The sequence below is a fragment of the Columba livia genome, chromosome 4 (genome assembly GCF_036013475.1).
Source record: "Columba livia isolate bColLiv1 breed racing homer chromosome 4, bColLiv1.pat.W.v2, whole genome shotgun sequence".
Taxonomy (NCBI): domain Eukaryota; kingdom Metazoa; phylum Chordata; class Aves; order Columbiformes; family Columbidae; genus Columba; species Columba livia.
The window spans coordinates 72312117-72339777 of NC_088605.1; the positions used below are offsets into that span (position 1 = coordinate 72312117).

General features: G+C 39.7%; 1 long non-coding RNA gene across 14 annotated transcripts in view; it reads right to left on the reverse strand.

Annotated features, from left to right (window-relative positions):
- LOC110356335 (uncharacterized) overlaps positions 1-14848 on the reverse strand; it is a 154598-nt gene extending 139750 nt beyond the window's left edge. For all 14 annotated transcript variants that reach the window (XR_010472559.1, XR_010472562.1, XR_010472565.1 and 11 more), the window contains exon 1: positions 14341-14848. This is a non-coding gene — a long non-coding RNA (uncharacterized LOC110356335). The remainder of the gene's footprint in view (positions 1-14340) is intronic.
- Positions 14849-27661: the final 12813 nt, after the last annotated feature.

Below are 27661 nucleotides of genomic sequence, written 5' to 3' on the forward strand. Positions count from 1 at the left end.
GGCAGAGCCTGGCCCAGGCTGCCCAGGGGGGTTGTGGAGTCTCCTTCTGTGCAGACATTCAAACCCGCCTGGACGCCTTCCTGTGTAACCTCATCTGGGTGTTCCTGCTCCATGGGGGGATTGCACTGGATGAGCTTTCCAGGTCCCTTCCAACCCCCGACATTCTGTGATTCTGTGACTTTTTTTAGGCTAAATCTGGACACACTTCATACGCCTCAAGTCTGGTCCATGTGCCTGGACTCTCTGATGCAAAGGAGAGAGGAGGGATGGTACCGTTCTACCCCAAATGCACTTGAAATCAGCCAACTACAAGCTGTTGCATGGTAGTTTGAATGCACCTCAAAGACCTGCAGTTTAGGTGTACTTTTAGCACTACAGAAGGATAATTTCATCAAGGAAGAAACAGTGCAGCCATAACCAGACACATCCAAGCATGGGTATGGGTGCTACAGGTACAGTTCTTCCTCAGCTGTTCATCCAGAGAGGTGAAAAACCACAGGGGTAGAGCCTGATAAAATTATCAAACCAGTGCTTTGACACTTCAGCTGAAGTGGTGCCAGCAGTTCTGCACACATTCAATTCCCACTGTTTTTAACCAATGAAGCTTTGTCCCTTAAGACAAGTTGCTTTAATTTTTTTAATATAAAACAGTGACACACCCTTGTGCAAAATAAAAGTATTATATCTCAAAATAACATATATTTAGAATAGGTTTTGAGAAAAGGACTTATGAATTATTACAGGAACTGGAAACTACTTCAGCATACACAAAATTTTGTGTATCTTCCTCTCAAGTCTGGTATTAGTCACAAATGAATACAGATTATCGGGCTAAAGAGAGTCTCTTTCTAAGGCAGGTGGTCATTTCTAAGTGCATGACAACATCTGAAAGCAGAAAAAGGCATTTGGTTGCAGTTTTGTACATACCCAAATCATTAAGATTTTTACTTGCACTTTATACATACTAATCAGCCACAAAAAGTCCCACACAAGCCATGATCAAGAATAGCGTATTAACACTTGAAAACAAAGCTTCTCCTTTGAGCTATCAGCAACTCAAGGACACACCAGGAAGTGGTTGTTTGAAGAGTTTTCTGATCTTCAGCAAGAAGCTTGCTGCTAAATGAAAAAGGATGTACAAGCACAACAGCAGCAGTGCTTTGTGTTCCAGTTGCTGAGGAAGAACAGGCTTTCCCATTCTTTCCTTCTCAGTGAAGCGCTGTCTACACTGTGTGCAGTCCAGGAACATCTCTAGCATTGATGTCTTAATGATCCTTCCCCATACCTGATTAACCTTGTTGCTGTAACACTATTATACTAGTGTAATTTCACTTCTAAGTTGGAGAAGCTTTCTGCCTGCCAACACTCAATACATTGCAGCACTATTTGAAACTCAGCCCCAGCAATACAAAGGGGGTTCCTAAAATAGTCCATGAGCTGTTGCAAGTTTATAGCAGAATGAAAGCAGATATTTGCCAGTGCTCTTCCAGCTACTCTACTTGATGTCTGTGGAGAACCACTCAAAAGCTACATTTTTGTTTCCTATACTTCATATAATGCCTACTTGTAGAGAGATGGGCATATGAGAATATGCATCTGTGCTAATCCTACACAGAGGACCAGATTATGAGTGTTCACTCATTTGAACACTACTTTTACTAATTGCTAACCAACAGATTAGCTCACGGGAAAGAATGCTATACAACATGAGAAAGTACATACACACTACAACAAAGATGAATGAAATAAAATCCGATTATTTGAAGCACAATATCCAGATTTACACAGATAACATCAAAAAGAACTGGTCTTTCTAGAACAGATGCTGGATAAGACTCTGCTGTGATGACTGTTGACGTGTCAACTGTTATGGCAGCAGGTACCTAGCACAGGAGAATCCTTTCAGGGAGTAAAAAGAAGTTATTCCTTTTTAAATGAATGATACCAGAATGGTTTTTTATTTGTTTTGGTTAGTTTTTTTAACTCTGAAGCAAAAGACTTGTGAAGCAATCAAAATTACTTATGTATTAATTCACATTTTGCTCAACTAGTCTAAAGTCTACATTTCGAAGAGAAGAAGATCTAGTCAGGCACATTTTCACAGTGTTACTAAAATTTGGCAATACTCAATGATAAATAAATCAAATGCAAGCAAAGAAATGCCTGATGATTAAACTGTGCTTTATAATCAGTAGGTATGATGCTAAAAACAATGTTTTGAACAACTCATGCAACCACAAAAGGGATTCAGAAAAGGTGGATTTTTGAAAGATGCAACATCTGGTATAATTTCTGAAGCCACAAGGCCCCTCCAACCTCTAGAATAATGTGCAGAACAAATAAAGCCAAAAATATAAAATCAGGGCATTAAAAAAAACCATAAAGTAACATCACATGAATATAGGAGTTCAGCTATTCAAAATCTTTATTATTAAATGTTAGCTTTGGACAACTTATTTCTTCAAATCAAAACTATTGGAATTCTTGCTAAAGACACATTTTGGTAAAATGGCAACAGTCTATCACCACATCATTACACAACTTACTTTCATTTAGTGATGTAATATTACTTTTCAGTTAACTACTTTACAAGAGGGTTGCAAAGCTACCTTTTAAAACTAATGACGAATTCCTTTTAAGGTCTTCACTTGAACACTTGCTGCCTTTTTGTTTCTCAAAAGACTTAAGAGAGGGGGATTGAGGGGGGGAGATGGAGGTAAAACTAATAGTGATGCAGTAATACATTTTCTCCCAGCTAGGAAGACTTGCCTGGTGAATCTTTCAACAATACAGGAATATTGGCAAAAGTCCTTCCTATCCCCCGAAAGAGTCATCTGGATCACATCATCTCTAGCAGTGGGATAAACCACTTGTAAAGAAAGACATCTCTTTTCATTAGGTTTTTTATTATTATTATTATTACTTCAAAGAAAACAACTTTAAAACGAGACTCATAAAAAAGGACAAACATTTGCACGCATTTCTCAAGACCTGGTCTGCACTTTACAAGTTCTTCAGATAAAGTAACTGGTTTGTTTTATATTTTTAATGTGTTGCAAGAGTCCTACTTATACACGGGTCTAATAATGACATTCCTGTGTGGTGAAATTACTACAGGGTGACAGCACTGATAATTTTGAAAGTATGAGCATGGAAATAGGGGGCCCAACATCTACAGACAGAAATCTCTGGTCTCCCAAAAAGTTCTCTAATGGAATGAAAAAGGGTCTTAGCTGTAATCAGTATTTCTCAAGCACAAGAATTATGAAGAAAGATGCTAGACCAAGTAAGTAAATCACTGCACCGTAGATTTCTTCAACACTGATGCTTTAACAATATCAAGGGAAATATTTTTTTCCACCTTTGCAACTCCAACTGAAAAGTGACGATTTTGGCTACAGTTTAAGGACACCATTGAGAAGGCTTTGGGATGTCTATAACCATGGAAGACAGGAGTTTATTGCTCCTGCTCTGGTCTTAATGTTGGCTTTCGCAGGGCCCATGGGAGATCCTCTGACAGCAAGCAGGTTTGAAAGCAGCTGTGATTATAGTCACTCTGAGGCTGCCAAATATTGCATGTGGGGTCACACAATGCCCCATTCCAATTTTCAGCATGTTTTCTGCCACCAGAGGTTTTACATTTTGATAGAGAAAGAACACAGGATTAAGACATCAGACAGTATGAGCACGGAGGAAAGGGAGATGTCAAAGGTATGTCAAGGTATGAACTGAGGGCATATATACTAAATAGCCATATGAAATGATACAAGACACTCCAGGTGCACAAAACGGTGTATTATGATGAAGGCTGGGAAGCTAATAGTAATATAGCGACCCAAATTTGCAGAGTATTTTAACTCTGAGTTTTACAGCAAACTTTCCAGAGAGGTTCAAGCACTCTTTCCAAGCTGACTTTTGGCATCACTGCTTTCTCTGGTGGATCCGTCACTGCAAACCCTCTCTGCCAGCACACCATTCACAGCTACTAGTACTTGGAAAGCAGTATAGCATCTCATACCAAGACCGTCCGCTCAACAGCCTCTCCAGACCCAACACACATCACTTCAGAGTCACCAGGCTGCTCCGAGATCATCTCAGCCCTTTGCTCTTCACACAGACGTTTGTAAACTGCAACTAGCAGTTCTCAGAGTGCATGCAAACCTTCTTTCCCACCACTCTAGACTGTATCCTGACATTTCATCAATTCATAACACAACCATTTGTTTAATTTATCTCTTCAGTCAAGTCATATCTGCATGTCAGATAATTCAACGCTTTCTCGTGAGTTTTTCACGGACTTTTCTCCAAAATTATTTCCTCTCTTTTGAGCACATTCCATTTACTCATATTGAGTGGGTCAGTGAAATACTTGACATCAGTGCCAAGGAGTTAACAGAGGATGTTCGAGTGAAAGGATAGTTGTTTTGATTTGCTGCTCGTTTATCAAGTCTGCATTTTATTTGTCAAAGGATGCTGAGTCAGTTTGGAAATCCTAAAGTAGTATTGCACATGCAAAATGTTACAAAACCAACAAATTGGCCACCATTGTCTAGTATTATTTTAGTTTACATTAAAGTTTCAGGAAGGAATTTATGGTCATTTATGAGAAATTAGTTGCAAGAATGAACACTATCAAGACAAGAAATGAATCCAGAGATGCTATACTGAAAATTGGGTTGCTGGACCCAGGTTTGTCTGTACTCTAAGTCCATGTCAGATCCATCAAATCATTTACTTTATTCTCAGATGTTAGTTACCCAGCAGTGTCCATTATCAAAACAATTGTATTTTAAGTCCTATAGATGTACAGGCAAAAGCAGAAAGGAGGGAGACCTGCCTCACTCACTTCCAGCAAAGGCTGCTTTGGATGTCAAGTTCTTTTGTTGCATTAATCCAAAAATTTTTATTAGCATAATTTTTTCAATGAACTTGTGAAATGCACAGGAAAGAAATTCTGCATTCCTCATAGATGTCAAGCTTGCCTGCTTGATCAGATAACCTAGGGAAAGAGGAATAAGAGCTTATAATGCCACAGAATCAACTCATCTCCGTGAAAAGACCTCAGCACTGCTTGCTTATCACACACAATTCACTAAACCTAACAGAGTTCGAGGACTTTATGCAGGTGAAGAATTAGTTATGATGTGTTTTGAAAGCAAGTAAAAGGGAGCTCTGTTCTGATGTTCTCTTGGAATGGCACATCTACTATTCGCCACCAGAACACAGTTCACTTCCTATATTTGCCACAGTGCAGAAAGCTGGATTTTCAATTGGTGAGTCAGTAGTGTTAAACTATGAGTTCAGTGCATTCTTAACGATTTTTAAATACGAGGAACACCTGTGTTTCAGGGAACAAGGCCTCCTTCCTCTGAGAAACAGAAATTCCTCTTTGGCCGAGGCCTCTTCACTATCTGCCCATGCTCGTGTATCAGGTGACTACATTTTTACCTTAACATTATTCTACCTACTTTTGCTATAAATTTGGAAGTATGAATAACATGGATCAGACTAAACTTTGAGAGAAAGCTTTTTGCTCATCAGTGCATCTCTCAGCATCTCCCCCACTAAACAGTATATATGTACTGGATCCTAAGGAATTAGAGTACCTTGAAGTAAGGGGACTGGAGGCTTCATTCAAGATGTTACATATACTTGTCTTAAATGATCATACATTGTTTCTTAAACAACTAACATAGTGTGCAATCAGCTAATTAAAAAAGCTGTATTACAGACACAAACACACTTGAAATTAAAATAAAACACCAAAGCTAAGTTTAACCACGCTACCTAAACATGTCTTTATTATAATCTTCATCTGGAGCAACAATGAACACAGATAGTCTTTCATTTTTCACTATTTGTTTGGCAAAACCCTTTCATTCTTTTACCTTAGTCATGAATGCTTTTGACAACAGATACTTGGCTGAGAGGCTGGAAATCACAGTGTGCTGCTCTAAGAGGTAACAGACAGCATCTTAATCTTTCAGCAAAAGAGGATTCCAGCTTTACAGTGCAATAGCAGACCTGCCTCTGAGACCGCGCCTCAGCCCTTTGCGCTGGTGACCGCGTTGTGCTGTTTCAGGACCGCGCGTTCCCTCCTGGAGCCAAATTGTATACAGACAAAACAGAACTATAGGCCATAAAGTAAAACCAGCAGAGATCTCAGTCCTTTGTTTTTCAGTATAACTGAAGCACCCACTTCAGTCATCAGGACAGACATAACTTTCCTTTACCATTAAAAGGTTTCTCTCTACTTGGTGGGTAAGTTGCAAACACCCATTTGAGCACAAACACACACACAGAGGAAAGTAAAAAAAGCTACAGGAATCCCAGAGCAGATTTCTAAAGTTGCCAAATAAAGTTGTATTTTCTACTGGTCAGCTTTACAGGAAAGCAGAAAGAACAAAAAAATAATCATCCACCTTATATGCCAAATAAGAATTCTGCTAGTCAAATTCTTGCCTTTCTTCTAGTTCCATTTCCAAAGCTGCTCCCAGAATTTATCTTATTGCACAAAAGCAAGCTAACAGATTTTGTAACAGTTGACACTGATAGTCAAGAAGCCGCTTCTTGCCACTTAGGAATGCCAGTTCTCTAGTGTTCGCAAACATTTTAGAAGAGTGGTTAAAACATCAACATTTTTGTCACTGAAGCGATCAGATCTAAGTACAGATGAAAAACAATATCTGCATGATGTGCCAGGATTGCTCTTAAAACAGCTGAATTTTAGGCACCCTGAACACTCAAGGATCTGCTGAACTTGGCAGCAGAAGCAGTGACGCCTCTGCCTGTCCCTCCCCCTTCAGGCAAGTCACAAAGAAGTCTTTCTGAGTACCTTTCATGACTACCCCAGCTTTACCAGTGGCAGCAAATGGCCACAGTGCACAATGTCCACAGCCATCCCAGGATTAGGTAGCTATGTAATAAATTCAAAGCTCATTACTACTGCTTACTGATGTACAATTTCATTAGCAAAACACTTGGTTGGGGCGCTCATCACAGCAATGTATGCCTGAAAGAAGCCCCTAAAGTAGTACCAAATGCTTGTTTAACATTAATTTCACAACAATTTCACTTTTTCACATAGCAAGATAAATTACAGCTGGCTACTCTCCTTCCTATGATATTTAGGATGTCTAACAATCTCTGTCTGTAGCATGTTTGTCTAGCAAAATCTCCAGTTAGTCTTAGATCTAATTACAAGTTGCATATAGAGGTTCGTACATGAAGTAATAAATCTCCCAAGTCTGACAATAAGTAACTCATGTTATTTCAGAAGGCACAAGAACTCCCGGGCAGGTAAACACACCATACAGAAAAGCAACAGAACCTTTATTTATCCTTTGCTATAATCAGACAATGTGAAAGTGCTCTAATTCTGTCTAGATATCACAGGGTCTTAATATCTTCAGAAATGATAAACAAGTCAACTCCTAACTATGGAGCCACAATCAGCACTTTCATAACAAATTCACTTGAACTTTGCCATTACTCCTGACATCTTCAGTTCACTTTTCTCTCGATACGTAACACATCATTCTGTTTCAGGCTGTCGTGCTGCGCTGGCTCTTTGAGTCTCATATATATTGTATACTGCCAGCTATGAGTCACGCTAAGATTGTGAAATACATCAAAGCAAGGACATTCAAAGTTTCTTCAGGCATTCTCATCTCATTTCCTCCTTCGCTGCCTTTGCTGCAGTTTATGTTGCGCTAAATTCAGGCATAAGCCTAAGATTCTGGTAATCCATCAAAAGAATAAGATGCAGACTTTAAAGACATTTTTCAAAAGTACTGTTAGTGGGTGAACCTCAAAGGCATTGCTGAAAACACTCACTATATTTACTAAACCTCAAGTCTTTGTGACAGTCTTTTTGGAATCAGCTGGCATCTTGCTTTTTCTTCTCCCAAGTACTATGAAATATTTCATGCTTTTCAAAATTAAAATGCCATTTTAGTGGGGGGGTTTGTTTGTTTGTTTAAACTCAGATGAGACTCCAAGTGGCTATGACTGCCTTGATTAACATTGCTTGTGACATACATTTCTTTTGAAACTTGGATATGAGTAGATTTGCCACCAGAGTTAAGAGTAATATTCAGAATTCGTAACACCTCAACATTTCAGTTGAAGTAGCAAACCTTTTTCATCTACAGGTCATATGCTGCTAAAGCAAGTCTTTAATCTATACCACTGAACAACTCAAGAAAGAGTTGTGGTTAAAACTGTCCACCCACCACTGTTAAATTCTATATTGTTTTTTAAACCCGTCTTGTTATCAATATAAAGCAAAAATATTATTCCCAATGATGATTTTTTCAATAGTCAACATTGGAACTGACATTAAGTTGCTTTCAACCGCATCAAAAATTGCATTGTTTTTCCTAACTAATTAGCTTGTCTTAGTATCAGAGGGTGGTGAGAGTTCCCAGAGATCCGGTATTTACAGTAGGGTTCCTTTCCATGCTCTTACTTGATCAGTTTGCTGAAATAGCATTGATCATCGTCTCTGTTTCTACAACAGCTCCAAACATCTCTTTCTCACAGGCTGCTACCCTTTTCTTCTAGAAGCTGCTCAATAGCAGCTTGGATCCTTCAAAATCTGTTGCATTTCCTTTCTTTCTGGTGGAGTGGATGTATTCCGTGAACACACAAATCCCTCAAGAAAGCAAACCTGTGGCGAGGACTCAGTCTATACAGATTATCAGGGTTGATCACAAGCAAGGTCTGTTCAGCTCATATGCGATAACGTGAAGAATTTGCCTGTGGCAATGACCAAGAATTTAGTGGAAGCTCAGGAATTATTCCTGTCATGTAGCAACACAACACTCCTGTGACTCTTAGGTAGGAACCCGCTGTTCCACCATAACTCATAATGCTGCTATACAAGGCAATGCTACTGGGAGACCTCATCCATTTGTTCTTTGTGGTTTTTAGATGAGAGAGACATTATAATACCGAGTCATACCTGTACATACGCTGTGGGCTAGCAGGCTGATTCCTATCTCAACCTAGCTGTAAAAAAATACTTTAAGTGATCACCAGCTATATGGGATGCTGCTTTCTACCACCTGCAACTTCCCTGATCAGTTCACTCCACTAAATGTTGGCTCATCAGCCAACACCACTTTAACTCATTGCTGAACCAATACACACCAGTTAAAGCCACCTCATTTACTTAATTAAAATTAAACTGAGTAGTGTTTTATATTCTGATAAAAATCCAATTAATTGTGTTCATTTTGAAGCCATCCTTCTATAGCAGCCACCAGAAAAAAGGTTAGAGGTGCATTTCCCCCAGAAGACATCGGCACACAGCCCAGTGTATCAGTGCTAAGAACACACTCTCACAACACACTTCTGCTGCTTTGAAAATATATACCTATTTACTTCAGATATTTCAGGTTAGCAGCCAAACTGGTAAAATAATTTTATACTGCATCTGGCATAGTTTAAAGGCTCATTTTACTTTTAACATCCCCGAGTTTTAAATGTAAGAGTGTAACACTGGCCAGGTTTTCATTGACCTAATTTGCTCGGCAAATTTAAGAATGACAAGCCTCTTTTTCTTGCAATTATATTAATTTTTTCAGGAACTGGATTCATGCAAGTTACTGGGGGTGAGGTTCGGCTGGTTTAAAGATTCTAAAAAATAAAATAAAAGAGGAAGACCTGTATATGAGTTTGGGGATTTTCTTTTCCCCCTCAAAATTATTATCAAACAAATGTAATTAGTGTTTTTTTACAAAGAGATGAAGTTGATGGAACCATTACCCCGACTCCCACTCAGGAAGGCTCACACTTCTGCTGATGTCTTTTTGTCCAACAGGACTTTCCAATGAATCATTACAGTAAAATGCAAGCACAGTTAATATTTCATTTTTCTTAACTTTATCTTGTCTTCTCTGTCCTTCCATTCCCCAAGGAACTAGATGGTCAGAAGTGCTTCCAGGGCTCTGTACACAGCTCCAAGCCACCCTCATGCATGCTGGTCAACACCAAGCTCTCTTCAAGGTTCACTGTTGGTCTCCACAACCCACTTAACTGCAGGATTCTTGTCACTCTCCTTCCGGGTGGTCAAAATGACCAGACAGTATTCTCTTAAAAAATACTAATTTACCACATATTAAAGCCCAAAGAACTCTGGAACCAGTCTGACCAGCAGAAAAATACCAGTGCCCCTCCTATGCCTCTTGTTCACTGCAATGCTCATTTTCGCATTGCACTCAGGAGGCTGTCGCAGTCCTACTCCATCTCCCAGCTATAGGAATAGGAATTCTTTAGTGAATCCACAATTTACAGACATCTTAGCTCTCCATTGTTCAGCAACTGATTGCATTGGTTCTCTGGAGCAAGAGGGGACAGATCTTTTGTTTGCTTTTCAAGAGCAACAAGACCTCACCCATTCTTAGGGCATTTCTCAACATGTCCTAAAGCAATTTATCATATTATGCACTGATTGCTTTCGTAATTTCCTATTAAAAAAACCAACATCCTGTTTTGATTATGCAAGACAAACAAAGCCATGGGCACTTCAGAAGGAAAACACTTTTTTTACACTTTCTTCTTTTTGTCTCTCACCAGCTTTACTTTATTCATAACTAGACAGATCTCTTATTAATTCTCCTGTATATATCTAGAAATGAAAAAATCTAAATAGAATTTGTTACAGAAGAGCATAAGGAAAACGCTATTGGACAGTTCACTGGAATGCAGAATAGTCTTTGCGGAGTTCGGACAAATGTTTAAAGTCCATCTTTTCTGAACGCTAAAGTCATGTTAACTTTTCCCATCATTTTTTCCCTTTCTAAGCACCAACCTATTTGCATAGCTATAGAACAACTTAAAAACAACATGATGTCGACTAGAGAACAAAGACAATCTACTTAACATGGGGTTTTGACATGTTTTTCCAGCATTCTTTAAGGCAATTTAGAGAGCCACTGAAATTCTTTGAACTATTCAGGGAGCAGGGAACTCCATGAACCAAGCCAGTGTGAGTAAGTACTTGCACGAACCAAACATTGGCAGACAGCTCACAGACAACTACCCCTGATTTGACCTGCTCTACAACTGCATACCTCAGCTAAAATACAGCAACAATTTCCAACAACTACCCTGCCATATAAAGTACTTGGCACCAGAACAGTGCAAGAAGAAATACACTCTCTACCTTATTAAAAATGCTGCAAGTCACCCTAAATCTCAGTTTCTAAACAAGGTTAATAAGCAATAACTGCCACAATTCAATGTGTTGTAACATGCAATTATTTACTCTGCAAGGGACAAAGGCAGCCCAAGCTATAATCTAGCCACACGTTCGTTGTGGAGATTCAGAAGGAATATGTTCTTGTATCATGACCATGAAGCATCTATATAGCCATCACATTCATAAAGAATCAGAATACATTTTGGGGTTTACTGTAAAGAAGCCTCCAACACAAACAAAATCACCTACACTGGCATGTGTTTAACTGTCCTTCCTTCCTTCCCCAAGTGTCAGCAGTAGGATAGTTTGATGCATCTCACCAAGTCAAAAGTATCTAGAGCAAAACTTGGGGTTTGAGGGGAAAAGAGGAAGGAGGTTTTGATAGTTAGTACTAGACCCATATACACAGAGGACCAGCAGTTAAGAACTACCTTTGATAAATACACTTTAAGAAATACTTGAGAACCAGTAAATTTCAGGGCCTATGATTTTATCGTACCTGTGCCTTCCCCGGAGCCTTGAAAGGAGCCAGCTCTGTGATAGTTTTACTTCTCAATTGAAAGAGTCCTTGAGGGTGCCAGTTTTGCATATGCATCAGTGTGGAGAATGAGATACTACAGCCTCACCAATCAAAAGTCATTAAATATTTTAATTCTATTGATCAGATCGGTATGTTTCTATAGAATAGCACCAAGTCAGTCAGTCTTAACAAAATCCGTGCCAACATATTTCAAAGATTACATGTTTGATTCACTCATTTAATGCAATTACTACGATGTTTTTATTGGAGAAGTCCTGCATTCCTCAGATTCTCAGTCCTATTCCTCGTATGGAAGATTGGTCCTTTTATTTCGCATCACCAAAATGAGTACAACCAACCCAGTGAGATTTCAAGACATCTATCAAGAGTCAAGCAAAGGCCATACAAGTTGTCTGATAAAAAGCAAGTCACTATGTCTATAATAAATTTGATAGAAAAAGGAAAACAAATAAATAAAAAATAGAAAGAAATTACCCCGATAGTCAGGCTTTCTCCAAAAAAAATACCAGAACTGAGAAGTTACTATATTAGACCATTGATTTATATTGTCCAAACATAGACATTCAGCTAAAATATTCTATTTAACCACCATTCACCACCAACCTGGTTACATGTGATACAGCTGTATCTATGCCAGGCTTACTGCAGAAACAGTAATATCTTCAGCTCTGGCAGGACGGGGAGGGGACGGGGGGAAGTAGCGGAATGAGGAGGGGAAACGATACTGAAATAGTTAACAGCAGTTCAAAAATTCATTGAATGCGATTAGTAAATTCCAGGTAATAGAATAAAATGACCTCACACTTCAGGCATCTGAGAATGTTTAAAGGATTACAATAGGTAAGTATTACTTTAAGGAAGCACCACATGGAATCACTTATTATGAAGCCTAACCTCAAATTAAACACATGGAAAAGAGAAATGCTTTGGTAATTTACTCTATGCCTTCTTCTAGAAGTCTCTGTTTCATCTTCCATTCTGCCCGCTCGGTTCTGTGTCAAATTGTCTCCTAATGTAACCCTAAATCCTGCCTGTCTGGTTACTGCCCAGCCATGTGCCAGGCAGCCAGCCAGCTGGAGGTGGATGTCTCAATGGCAAACCCAAACCAGCCAATTCTCTGCCTCCCGGAGTCAGTGGGATCCACTAATGCAGCAGAATCACACTTCACATCCACAGTCTAACCACCAGCACACCTGCCTTTCACCAGTGTCTGGCACTGGTCTTCAAGCTGGTGCTACTTCATCCAGAATAAAGACCATTGCAACAGTTGGACTAATTCACTCCAGTCTAAAGTTTTCCATATACGTTTCTCTTTTTCTTTTAAACTTGGTGAAATTCTTTCTTCCTTGTGAGAAAAACTACTTATGGGGCTGGCCTATTTGCATACATTCAAAATGTACTGAATATAGGAGTTAATACAGTACTTTAACCATTTCCCATTCATATGTGGCATTTTAAGATCAGCACCAACAGACAAGGATGAAGTCTTTGAAAAGTACTAATCTCCACACACAAGTTCCTTTCCTCCACCTCCCCAGATGCCATGACAGACAGAGACCAAGAAGAACTACAGTGGCAGCCATTAACTTCTTTCCTCTCAACAACTCAGCCAGATTTCTCTTCCCTACACACCAGCAAATACAAAACACACTGCAGAGCTACAGATACTTCTGACCACAAAGCCCTTTCCACTCCATATCTCCAGGACTGAATTAATCTCTGGGTTACTACAACTTGAGAAAAGGCATTTAATTATATTGGGAAGGTTATCCAAGATTCCACAAACAAAAACGTGTGTATGACTTAAAGCTACACAGCACATACAACTGACCTCAGAATGCTGTAAAGCTTGAGGAATAAATCACTATTACTCATATTCCACTCTCTCTACCTGATCCCAGTTCAACATTATGGCAGCCAGGCTCTCAGGTAGACCAGCCTTTCCAGAAAGCATTAAACTCTCTTGCTTCTTGTACCTTTTGTCTCCTCCAGCTTTCCCCCAGAAGGCCGGTCGCATACACATGGGATCCAAATTCAAATAACTTGCATCTCTCCATAGCAGCCCAACTAATAACCCAATTGACAATTGCTTCCCCAGAAAGCTCACAAGTTCAGACACATCTCTAGAGACTGAAGCTATTTGGTAGCAATCAGAGAGTGAATGAATTTTCTAGACATGCACAGAAAGAGCTTTACCGAAATGCTCCCAAGCCTAGATGAGAACTAGCTTTACTAATCAGATTCAGAGCCTCAGACACTCCTGAAAAAGGCAGTAAGACCTCTAAATCCCAACTCATTCAACAGAGGTGCAAAAAGGCAAAGAAATATTAAGATAAACAGGAAGAAATGTCTCCTCCACAGGCACCAAGTACTGAGAAATAAATAATGAGATAGATTCTTTTGTGCACCTATAAGCAGGGAACAGGATTTCATTCACACACCCTCCACTTAACCTATCAAGCGCCACCACTTCTCCAGTATCACCATCCATATGCTCTTTTTCTCCAACCTACTTTTAGAAAACTCCTTATTCCTATCACTTAATAATTAACTCCCACACCTCAACACTCAACTCCAGCAGCGCACCACTTACCTCCATTATTCAATGCGGAGAACCAGAGGCTGCTGTTCATCAGAGGTCAGCTTCTCTTTTAGATGTGCAGTGTGAAACAATTAAAATAACTAACTGTAAATCGATGGCTACTGTGCTTCTTTAGAAAAAGATAATCCCACGCAGAGCAGACCTAAACTCACCCACGCACATCCTCAAACAAGGGAACAAAGGCTTCCCAAGGCACGCGGGCAGCTCACAGGTGCACCCTCTGTTTGGATGTGATCACCTGTGTAGAACAGGTGGTAGGAATCAAAGCCTAAATCACCACTCAGCCACATTTTTGCTGGTTCAAAAAGGTAACAGCATCATTGCTGATACTTTACAGCTGTAATAAATACCTCTGTGCACTGCTCTAAACAAACCACATCTTTTCTTTCTGCTGTTTTATTTGCAAGAGTATTAACAAAACTATTTAAAAAAAAAAAAATGTGAAGAGAGGGGGACTTTCCTCCCAGAGCTCTAAAACTCTTCAACCTTTCCTTGAATCCTCTTGGCACATGATCTGAAGTAAAACAATGCAAGAATGCTGTAGCTTTTCTTGTGGGAATCAAGTTCCCTTCTCTGTGAAATCTTTTCTACTCTCTCTCCACTTTTTGGTCTTAAGGATTAGCCCAAGAGAGCAAATCAGCCCTCTTCTTCCTGCACGCCAATTCCCATCCAAGTTACCCAGTCTGAGCCACTTTCCTTATACTTCTCCATTCTCTCTGATGTGGAAAGCTACGGTAAAGTAAGAATTTCACATTTCCTTAAAATGCACGTTTTGCTGGCATTGATGCCTTTAACAACAGAACGAAGATGTCACATTGGCTATAATACTCATTGCTCTTCTATGATGGGTGTGAAAATGCTGCCCAAGAAGGGGGTGAGCGCCACATTCCTCTGCATTTCTCGTCACATTAGAGAGGCTGGGCACTTCTCCTTGCTTACACGTACACGGGTGTATACTCTGTGTTGTTTTTCACTTGAAAATGTCTCCTGGAGTGACTGAGAAGGGGCATCTTTAAGATTATTTGGAACAGTCAGCGTTTTACAAAAGAAATTAATACAGTCTATCAGGAGTCAGCAGAGATATTTCCATTGGCGATCAGGAAGGCTATTAGTAACATTTTGAAAAGTACAAGTAGAGTCCCATCTTCATTACCTCAGTAACCTTGGAAGGAGAAAAAGCCAAGAAACTTGTATGTTTAAAATTTCAGTTACATAATTTCCTTCATGTTTCACAAGAGACAATTCTGTTTGCCTTTCTCCGTGTAGGATGAGAGCCCAAGTTTTCCCATGCACTTCATTCCAAGTTTGTTCTCTACTTTATACCTTCATTAGTATATAACCTTTGTGGCTACATGTGGTTGTACACTATGGTCCACTGCACTGAACTACATATTCTCACTTTTAAGACAACCATATGAATAAAAGGCCATGGATCAGTTTTAAAATAAATTGTAGTGTGAGCTATTCATATGGACACACTATATAGAGTTTGAAGAGCAGGCATCCTATATGCTTTGTTAGCAAAACTTATTTTCAGTAGCAGTTCTGCTTCTGCAAACAGAAACCTGAGTTTCTGAAGCTACCTCTTAGCATCTACTTCTCTTCCTATTGATATGCTTATCTCATTAATCTATAGGTTATTTGGTTGTACATGCGTTCTGCTGTCTCTATGGTTTTTCAATAATAAGTACCTGCGGTTAGGCTGAAAAAACAGTGGTGTTTAGACTGGCTTATCTCATTAATCTATAGGTTATTTGGTTGTACATGCGTTCTGCTGTCTCTATGGTTTTTCAATAATAAGTACCTGTGGTTAGGCTGAAAAAACAGTGGTGTTTAGACTGGCTTTATTTTTATGCAGAGCACCATGGAAAGGCACTCAGGAAAGTGCCTCAGGACCTGAAGCCTCCCAAGTCCAGTCATCTTCTCCATGGACTAAGCTCCTCTTGCAGTGCTACTCCTCACATAAAAGGAACAGGTCTATATCTGAAATATAGCCACCGCCAGAGGGAACAAGGGCAGCAGCCAGAATATAGCAATTCCTGGTAGGAAAAAACTGCTGGAACAAACCCTGTTGTATTAGTGGTTTGTACATGTTAAAATTCAGCAAAACAGTAGATTTCGTGCACACATCTTTCAATTGTACTTGATAAATTCTTACGTAGACCTTGACTAGAATTCACAACTATTTTGTACTTCAAGTTCTTTGATACTACTCACATCTTTCTGCTTTACCTCATTCTCTCTACTGTTTTCCACTATCGCTGTGTCTTGCTCAACAATGCCTGGTGTGCCAATAGAGATGACCGTTTGTTTGCTTCTCCTGTGTATCCTTTCGTTCCACACATCAAGGATCCCTATAAACTAAATCAGTGACCTTTAAAAAGTAAACTGTGGCTCACCATCGCATGGTTTGAAATCCTGAAATTTCACCTTTTAATTCAGCAGAACTGAAAGGAGAGAGATGACTTGCTATGCTTGTACCACTTCTTTTCTGAACTTGCCTCACTCTTGAGGAATCCTTTTATTCTGAGAGCAGCAACAGGAACTTGTTCAATTACAAGGAATTTCTCTACCATCAAATTAAATGCAAGTCTTCTACCACCACTACTGTAAGTATTTACATTCTTTTAAAAACCACCGCTTCAAAATGAGGTATATCCATCCCATTAGTGGCTTCCACTTGTCCTTGAATAATGGTTTGACCTAATGTATTTACTTTATGTTTTTCCTTTCAAGCACTGCACCAGAACAGGACGTCCTACAAGAACTGGCAGTGAAACCTGCGATCATTAAAAATTCAATACTACATTTTGCAACATTTTTGATGAATCACTGCGTAAATATTTGGACTGAGCATAATTTCTGCAAGCTTGAGTTTACTTTTCTCACCCTATTTTCTTGTCCCTTGATGCTTTGATCTTGTGTAAAAGGAAGAATGGCCCATAAAAACACTTAGATATTCTGGCTTCACAGAACATGTTTTTTCCATTTTGACAGTTTTTAATAAGGTTTTTGATTCCTTGATGAACTGTAAAAAGAGAAACTGTGATTTCCAAAAAAAAGAAAGAAAACAAAAAAAAGAACAAAAGAAATATATCCAAAAGTTATAAAAGAGATTTGAGGATATTCCAGTTAAAGTTCACCAAAACAAGTATCTCAAGGTGAACGTTATGAAATGGATATAGGTTCTGTAAGGCACAGCTCTAAGTGTACACTGAAAATGAAGGCTTTTTACAGTGTTATAAAATTATATTCAGTTGAAAAGACCTACAATGAATGCAGAAAGATTTACTGAGGGTAGGGAGGGAAAACATGAACTGCATTAAACAGATATTAAATAAGAAACCCAGAAATTAATTTTGAAGTTAAAAAATGAAAAGGCGGCTGAAACTGAGAGCAAAAGCACTGTGTGGCTTACAAATCAGAACTGTTAGCTTAGTTTTCTACTAATAGCATTTTTATTCTTATTTTTCTCCATAGAGTGTCAAAATTGTTGCTTTATTTTTGCTGACTAAGCTGTCAAAGACTCCATATCTGTATCACAATTTGGTTACACATTGTGCACCAGGAAGAAAACATCCAAGAGGAGAAAAATAAACATCAAGGACACATATGAGAAATACACGTATACATTAAAAAACAAACAAACACAACGCCCTCCCACCAAACTTCCCTACAGATATTCCAACTTTTCTGGTTGCCAAGGTAATAGCTTTGATGAGGACAAGCAAAGCAGTGAAGAAAATGTAGTTTAAGGTTTCTTCAGTTATTTCTTTTCTTACTGAAATACATTAAAAGGCACATTTCCAAACCAACATCTTTTAAACTGCTCACACATTTGTATGCTTTTCCATAGCATAATTCGATATAGCCAAATGATTATTATAGACTCGGAAAAAGTTCATACCCAGCATTTGCACACAGTTCTGGTTTTCAGTTGTAGTTTACCTTTGTCAAGGAGTTTTTAGTTTCTTGATGAAATAGTTTGGCCTCCCAAGTTATGTCTGAGCATCCTGCTTTTAATACGTGCCTTTGCAAAGGAAACTTCAAGGAGACAGGGCACAATGACCCATGCTTTTTTTAAAAAGCAGCAACTTTTCTCTTAAAATCTATACAGAACTAAAACATTTTGCCTCTTAAAAGCTGTACAGATACAATCCCAAAACGAAAACGGTCAGGATAACTGTTCATATCTAGCAACTGCTGATCACAGGTAAGAATCCGTGGATTTCATAGCTGGAACTGCCTGTTAGGCAACCCAGCAAGGCCAACACCTTCCCCATCGCGTACCCAACATGCAGCTTCTGTGATGTGAACCGTTTTCTTTGGGCCTCAAGCTCAAACACCTCAAGTTGTTCCAATAAAGACTGATTTATCATTTGTGGCAAGGAAAAACACAACCTCATGAATTGCACTAGTCTTAGTGAGATACAAGCTTGGGATTGGAGGGGTCGGTAAAAGACAGAAGCAACTTAAACTTGCAGTGAGAGAACAGCAGTATTCATCAGCATACAGCGGTCTCAGGATGTGAACGGCAATGCTTGATCTTGTTTGATGTTAACTGCAACTCTCAGATAAATGAAGTAGAACACGGCAGAATTCCCTGCCTTGGGACCACTAATCACAATTAAATCCCTGACCGGCAGTGGCAGAATGAGAACTTAACAAGAAAGAAGAAAAATGTTTTTCCATCAATTAGGAAAAGCTATGAAATTTATCTGTCTTGTCTACTATTCAGTTACAGAATAGAAACACTCCTTTTGTAGACAGAATACATGACATAAGAGAAATTAGTACTGGGGCAGAGGGCGGGGGGGGGGGCGTGAAAGGCACTTAGAGATAGTGTCTTTTTATCAGTGACAAACTATTTGTCTCCCCTCTCTTGAGAAGTTTAGAAAAGCGCTGCTTTTTATCCTTTCAATAAATATTGGTCTCTCTCTCAATTCAGACTATTAAAAATAATAAGAGGAATATAATACAACTTTAAATGAGAGTTTATATATCACATGCTTTATGACAGCTGCTTTTATTTCACTTTAGATTAACAGAGCCTTTATGTTGAGACTTTGGAGCTGACCTTACAAAGCAGCAATACCATTAGCCCTGAAGCACATGTTTCCCATTTTATGTTTCTGAGGTAACGTTCTTTGTGAAAGCAAAAGGAATGAAAAAGCAAACTTGCAGGAAAAATAAAAGTCGGAGTGTCCTCCTTTTGAACAAAATTAAAGTCAGTTTGGACATTTGAAAATACGAAGTGAGAGGCCATGGCCTTACAAAGAGCTTCTCAATGTGATCCCAAGAGTTACATGCTCAGCTTTCCTTTAGTATGTCATAGCTCACTGTCATTTCCTCTCAGGAGGCTGAACATATTTTGCCATCTCAATTTGAAGTGAAAGGTCTCACTTACATCAATGTTATTTCAGTTTTAACCAGCATTACTCAAACGATTTATAAGCACACCCAACCAAAAGAGCACCGTTATACCGAATGAACCCAAAAGAGTTATTCTGGGGTAAAGCAGAAAGGAATTTGATCTGCCCTGTTGCCAAGAGTCATGAGTTACTGTTATGCATGGAAATAAAACTAATTGTATTGGCGTTTTACCATTGCCATGTTCTAGTGGCTCACTGCAAGAGCAATATATTTGCTTTTTTCTTGATAAGCTTAATAATAGTGCCAGTGGAAGTTGGATCAAGGTTCCTGCAATCATATGGCCTTTTACTCAGAGGAAGTCTCCCCTTTGAAACACATTTCTGCAAACCTTCCAACAGGAAAGACGCACAGGTTGCTGGAGCTGCAGCCAGGTTCCAACATCCACAGACCGCCCCGTACTGTTATCTCAGACCAGCTTGAATGGAGACATGGGACTTTCTTGGGGTTTTGTTTTGTAAAGAAGAAGACAAACAGTTTGCATGTCACATCTATGTTTAAGCATTTAAATTCATAATTCTAATTCAAAACTGCAACATTTGCCCCTTCCTACCGACTCAATGAGAACTCTTGGATGCTGACTGCTTCTGGAAATAAGAGACATTACTTAGGGGGCAAGATATTGAAGGAGCAGCCCACTTGGAACATCCTTCTGTGATGGACTTGTCCTAAGCCTCAGAAGTTCCAGCTGCTATTTGTTTCACCAAGGCTGTTTCCTCATGTTTACATATTCTTTAGGCCCAGTTTAGATTCCACCAACCAATAAACCAACAAATGAACAAACCAGAGTCCTTCTCCTGTATCACCCAGTCTAATAATGTCCTTCAGTCCAACAGCTTCTGCTCCACTTTGTGGTGGCTTTTCCCCACTTTGCCCTTTTCCACTGGGCCTGGAGACATGCAGGACCCCCCCTCATAGAAGACAACGATATATATCTCTTCCCTTGCAGTTTGGGGGGGGGGTTGTTTGCCTCTTTTTTGTTTTGTTTTATACTATGTAAACCTGGTATCGGGGAAGGAGGAGTAACAAAAACATGCTCATATGACATTTTTGCCAACAGATAGTTGGTATTTCTTGGCAATGTTCCATATTAGAAATTACCCCCTGCCTGTACAACTCTCCAGTTCCCTCTGGTATATACTCTAAACTGTTGGTTTGCTGTGTTTCGCTGTAGACATAGCAGCAGTTAAGCAACTCCAACATCTACATTTGTGTTTCAGTAAGGTTAGGTACATTCAGACGCATTAAATCGGAAAGGTGCAACACTATAAATAGAGGTCACTCACGTGCAAGGGCAGACTTGAGTACACAATATGTCTTATTCAGATTACAATCTGAATTACCACATCATCCTTGTACTAAGGTCCAAAAAAGGGTATTGTCACCACATTACAGTCCAAGTTACAATTCTTCTACCAAGTTTTTGTCCATGATTAAATACAAATGGTTGGCAAATCCCCTCTTCCCTTTATTTTTCCTTTCTTTGTTTTCTTTAATAGATGGTCTTGTTATCATTAAGTGGCATGAACCAGGCAAATATTTAGATTTCTGTTCAGATTTCTGTGTCTGAATTGGTCATTTTGACTCCATCCTCTTTGATGCCTAGAAAATACCATACCATTTGTATTCAAAGGGAAAAAAAGGAATCCGTGATTCTTTTGGTGTGCTATGAATAAGCATGGAGATGTTGGGACACGAAAAGCATACATGACGCTACAATTAAAAAACCCCAATTTGTTAGCAGTTCTGTAATATTCCTCAAATGCAGAAATTCTAAACAGTGTGAAGTCATCCGTAACAGTGATTTTCACGGGGAGTGAGACAGCCTGCCAGATTTTCTGGACTAACATCAAACAATGCAGCACTGGTCAGTATGATATAGTGCATAAGAGCCAGGCTCTTCTTGGTGACAACCAATGATAGGACAAGGGGTAATGGGCACAAACTGGAACACAAGAGGTTCCACTTAAATTTGAGAAGAAACTTCATCTCAGTGAGGGTGGCAGAGCCTGGCCCAGGCTGCCCAGGGGGTTGTGGAGTCTCCTTCTCTGCAGACATTCCAACCCGCCTGGACACCTTCCTGTGTAACCTCATCTGGGTGTTCCTGCTCCATGGGGGGATTGCACTGGATGAGCTTTCCAGGGCCCTTCCAATCCCTGACATTCTGTGATTCTGTGATAAAAGCAACTGAATCTCCCATTGACTACAGCAGATTTTTTTGTGAACTGCTTCCATATTAAGATTTCTCATGCTTTCTCAACACGCGGGGTAGACATCCACGTTTCCTGACACATCCACTTACAAAGCCCGTCAGCCCCATGTGCTGCCCAGGGAACTCTGGTGCTCATGGTAGGTTTGTCTTTTCTAAGGAAACTGAGCACGTAGCCACTGAATCCTAATTGCGTACGTGCTAAAGAGAGAGTTCTTCCTTGAATCAGGATGGATTTATCCTTTTGCTAGAATAAGCATTCTCAAAACAAGTTCAAAGTCCCAAATTTGCCAGAAAATAACACCCAAAAGATCACAGAAAGGAATTTAAGATGCGGCTCTCTTACAGATGTTAAAACCAACAGATCTTCCACACAAATGCCATAAATTTATATATAATCATCCAGTTATTCAAACCTGAAACAAGAAAAACAAAAACATGTTTTCTCTTACATGAAGATTATAAATAAAGACATGAAAACTGGGTCTTTTGAGGCTACGGAAACGCTGACAGCCGAAAGTTTTTGTTCCTGCATTACAGTTTCCTTATTTTTATTTAAAAAAATCCATTGCCTCATCTGACACAAATACCATTTCTAAAGAAAGAGTTGTGGGTGTAGACTGAAAGAAATTAGTACTTTGTTTGTTCTTCACGGCTCATTGATGAATTAGTGCTGACTTCAAAAAACGTTTAGTAAAATCTCAGCTGATGCCAACGGGCAAGCCCTGCTTGAGCTATAGGGAAGCTAGTGGAAAAAAATCAACTCACTAGGTAAGTTTATTTTTTCCAATTCAAAACTGAACTTCGCTTTAGGCCCTGAATTATTCCTGCTTGTTCATTTAACTGGAGACAGAAATCTTTAACTTACTGGGAGCCACCACTGGTGGTACAGGGCTGGCCCCATACACCTCTGTTCTGAGAAAAGGCCTGTTGAACATGGTGACAGTAACTTAGAGCTGAATTGCCACCAGCAGTGTTGCGTTTACATTGTGCTACAAATGGAATACTCTCATCTCTCCCATGGAAGTTATTCACAGCATGATACCACATTTAAAACTCCTCTCATGGTTTAGTGCACTGTACTGTAACATACGCCAGGGACTTAGCTATTTGGATAAAAAACAGTTTACTACATGAAGGGGAGACATTTTTTAACTTAATCAGAGACCATGAAGTTAACAGTGAGCTGGTGAGGCCACCTAATCATTAGCATTTCCTTCAGACCCCAGTTACCCCCCTCCGTACAAGGAGCCCATATTTGCATCAAATCTGGAAGCACCAGCAAGAAATAACTTTTTCTAGGATGCCAGATGTCTGATAGAGGAAGAAAAAACCAAAACAAATCAAAACAAACTTTCTTTGTGGCACAGAGGCTGCTATCAACTGAGGAATCGAATGGATGGGAAGTTATACCCAGCTGTTCCTGGCTGGAGAAGCGAACAAGCAAAGCCTGGACAGGGAAGGAGGCAGATGGAGGGAGGAGGTATCCTCATCACCACTCCGAGAACTTGGAGGAGCAGAGTGTATTCATAGAATTTGTAGTGGCAAACAGGTTTGCAGACCTGAAGAAAAAACAAATGAAACAAAAACCACAAAAATCCCAACCAAAAAACCCACAAGCAATGTAAAACGACTTCTGAAAAGTTACTTCAGGTTCTTATTCGCTCCTTCATGTATCATTAATACCCTTAAAATCTCCAGCCTTTAAATTTTGGTGACTTAACCAGGTAGGGTGTATGACAGCAGGAGGAACTGGGTTCACATTTTGTGTGTGTTCTGCAGGATGCCAGGGCTGGGGCCACGCTGGGCAGGAGGCCGCCTGTGTGCAGATGGAATGTGCCAGCGGGGACGGAACAGCCACAGAGGAGCCCAGGGAAAAATCCCATCAACCTGCAACTTCTCAGCGTCCTGCTGCATCTAAAGCTCAAGTGTGACTTCCACAGATCCTCGTCATGTCAGTGCTCGCCTGGACCAGGCTTCAGGTCTGCAGTGTTCGCAAAGGCTTTTCTTGTCTATACTTACAAAACTTCAGTTTCAGGAGAGAAAGCAGTGATGCAGATTTGTGTTTTGCATTAACGGGCAGATTTCCCACCACTGAATAAGGTAATAAATACTCTATCACACTTCAAGCCCTGAACGATCCTAGACACATTCCACTATTAATAGAGGCACCACATTCCTGAACGCAGCACATTACGGATGCTGCAACACGCACAGCACTGAAGAGAGGAGGCATTCCCATTTCTGAAATCCTTTCCGCCGTGAAGGGCAGGCTGGGGATCCTGCCCCTTTTGTTCACTCATGTAGGAAGGGCACCGATTTAAAAAGCTCCAACTTCACAGTATATTGAGACAGTTGGTATTGGAAAGTTAAACCATTTGGGTTAATTACCAAGTCTGGGGCTCACACTACCAAACCACATACCAGCTTTATAACTATATGATTTGCTCCCTTATACACAATGTTCAGAATTTTAATAAACCACCTACAGCAATTCCCCTTTGCTAAACAATTGTATTGCTAAAGTAAGCCACACTAGTTGGTCCGATGACTTTTACAGCACAATTCTGACACTACATGTTCAATGGCTTGACATGAAATACATTGGAAGATGTCCTCAGATTCAGCCTGTTTGGAATGTTTTAAGATATAAAAAGCATCTCTCCAGGCTTGATGTCCACAAGCTATCATGATCATCAAAATGAAGAAAGCATAGTATTTCTAACTAGTATTCCAGTTTCTTAAACTTGTATTTTTAAGAAATGCTCTTTGCAACTGAGCCTATTGCCTCTGAAGTGTAGGTATATGAAGACAGGAAAGATTCAAGATCAGAATATAAAAGATATCAAGTTGTTACTTACTGGTTATTTTAAGAGAAGTCCTCAAGGTTTGTTGTATCTATAGAAAGACAAATACCCTGCCTAACCTGAAAAAATAAATAAAAAAGGAACTGAGCACTGAATCTGTTCTGAATACACACAGATATCCACGTTATTGAGTAGAAAGGTGTCATTTTCACACCAGATATCCATGTTATTGACTAGCAAGGTGTCATTTTCACACATCCTTGAGTTGAAACTTCATATGCTCTGTATTCCTGACATTCTAAGAAACATCTCTCAAGGATTCGAGTGCATAAGAGTAGCAGCGTGACCAGTCCAACCTTGTGTATCAGTGCATGTTCTGTGGTTATCAGTGTTACAACAGCTATAACCTTTCCAGGTAACATGAGAATATTTTTGGAAAGTCTTAAGTAATTTAGGTCCCGATGGAGAATTTTACAATATGATAAAAACAGTGTTTTGTGGTTGGGGTTTGTTTGTTTGTTTTTTAAGGCAATCAATGCTGTTATTACCTGAAATCCAAAAATCTGTTGCCTTCAGATAATTCAATGCCCGTACACACTTCAAAAGAGGTGACTACTCCCCATACTATTTAGATGAGGAAACTGAGAAATTGCACAGCTTCTCAGAATAAGGGAATGAGTGTTATAGAAATAGCAGCCAGATTTGGGTGTCCTGAGCTTCCAGATCTGTTCTCAATTCACAGGACTTTTGCCCCAGGGGCAAAATGTTTTTACACACACAGGTGAATTTTGAGGTTAATGACAAGAAGGTGAATGAGGATGGTACCCTGACTCATGTTGTCACAACAGATGTGTGGGACCAGTCACAGTTCATACAGTTAAGTGTGTGTAAGGGAAAAATGGTTCTTCCTTAAGTCTGTATTTTCATACTTTTTCATTATTGTTTCTTTCCCAAATATAAAGCTTTGAAATCAAAAGTTTATAGTTTCAGATTTTTTAAACTATTTTTTATGTATGTGTAGTCTTAATAGCAGTATTACCTTTATTTCTTTGTATATTTTACATATTTCACATGAAGCAGGGAACAACCTTGTCAGCCTTGCAACACAGTCCTATGGCCCAACCTGTGCACTTGTGACTTTACACTACAGAAAACACATCCTGGCAACACGGGTGAAAACAAGACAGTTTAAATATCTCTAAGTAATCTGCTCAAGAGACAGTATAGCACAACATGGTATACTATAAATATTCCTTGCCTATTGAAAAAACCTGATATGGTGCCATGGGGAAAATCATTAGTTAAAATGGAGAAGGTGGGGATTAGTAAAAGAATTAAGAAACTGGCAGCCTGTGACAGTAATTGTGACACGCCCTATTTTATAAAGCATCCCCCAGCATTTTGAAAAGCCATGTCACAGCAAGCCATACTAACAGGGAAGAGTGGACTGTATTCCTGTGGCTTGTTACAGAGCTCTGTTCTCAGTCCCCCGAGAAGCAGCGTGCTTGGAAGAACACAATTCCTGCCAAGTGAAGACAGACAAAACTTCCACAGCAGAGACTTACCAGATCAGCATATCAAAGATACTGGTTTATAATTTGAAGTTGTCTATTGTTTGCAGAGGATGGATGAAGGAAAAGGATATCTTGTAAACCTCGGTGATTTAGTGGGAGTATAGGGGGGAAAAAAGTCTATCTGATGTTCTCACTGTGCTGATAGTTCTGCTCAATCTCCTATCAATCCCAAGGCGGGTCCTTGATCTGCCCTTCTGCCGGCAATAATTGCCCTGAAGCCCTAATTTGCTGTAAGAAATACAGTGTGAACCTGAGAGGCTGGTTCCACTATTGCACAAGCAGATTGTCCAAAAGCTGGTGCAACTGCAGCCTCAGTCTGCAGCTATACCCACCTCCTTTTCCTTAGCAACGCACATAACCTACACAGCCACCTAGACTGCGAAGAGAAACATCATCTTGTAGATGGCGGATAATTGCTTACTTTTGTTCAAAAAATTCTGAAGATACTAAGGATTGGATTAAGCAAATGAAAAAAATAATAATAAATTAATAAGTAAAATAATAAAATATTAATATAAAATAATAATGTTTTAAGGAAACATTAGCGCATTTTAGGTTCAGCACAGAAGCTTTTGTTGGGAATGCAGCCCAAAATGAGCAGAGCATCATTAGACTTGGCCTGTCTCTCAGCAGTGACGTGCCTGGTATTTCCTACAAATGACAAATCTAACAGAAGCGAAGCCACACTGACTCCATGGACTGCATCCCTTCCTGGATTTCTCGTGTTGTTTGGGAAGGGTAAGAGCCCGCCTCTGTGTGTGGCAATCCATAAACTCACTCAGTTTTCTCTAAGTAAGAGAAATTCATCAAAGCACATCTTAAATTACTTATTATGGCATCATCCTAGGCTAAAATGCGAGCCCACATCAGGAAAGAAGCTGTAAGGGATGGGAAGGCGTGGGAACTGCAAGATGACACATGGTAAGAGATGTCATGTGCCTAAAAAGAAATGCTATTTCATTTTCCGAGATCTAGCCTGCTTGGTGTACCCCAACAAGCATCACGGTGAGCTTGCTTAGGGTGCGTGCAAACCAACTGGGGGATCACAGGGATCACAAGAGAACAGCAGCTGACACAGGCGACTAATTTTTGCTGCTACTTTAAGTACTCCATAGATACACACAAATCCAATGGTTACTTGCAAATGATTTTAGCCTCGGTTTTTCAATAAGCTGGATACCAAAACACCAGTTATTTTCAATTAGATTAGGGGCCTTACTTCCTTGAGTATTCTTGAAAAGTCACAGAATCACAGAATGTCAGGGATTGGAAGGGACCTCAAAAGCTCATCC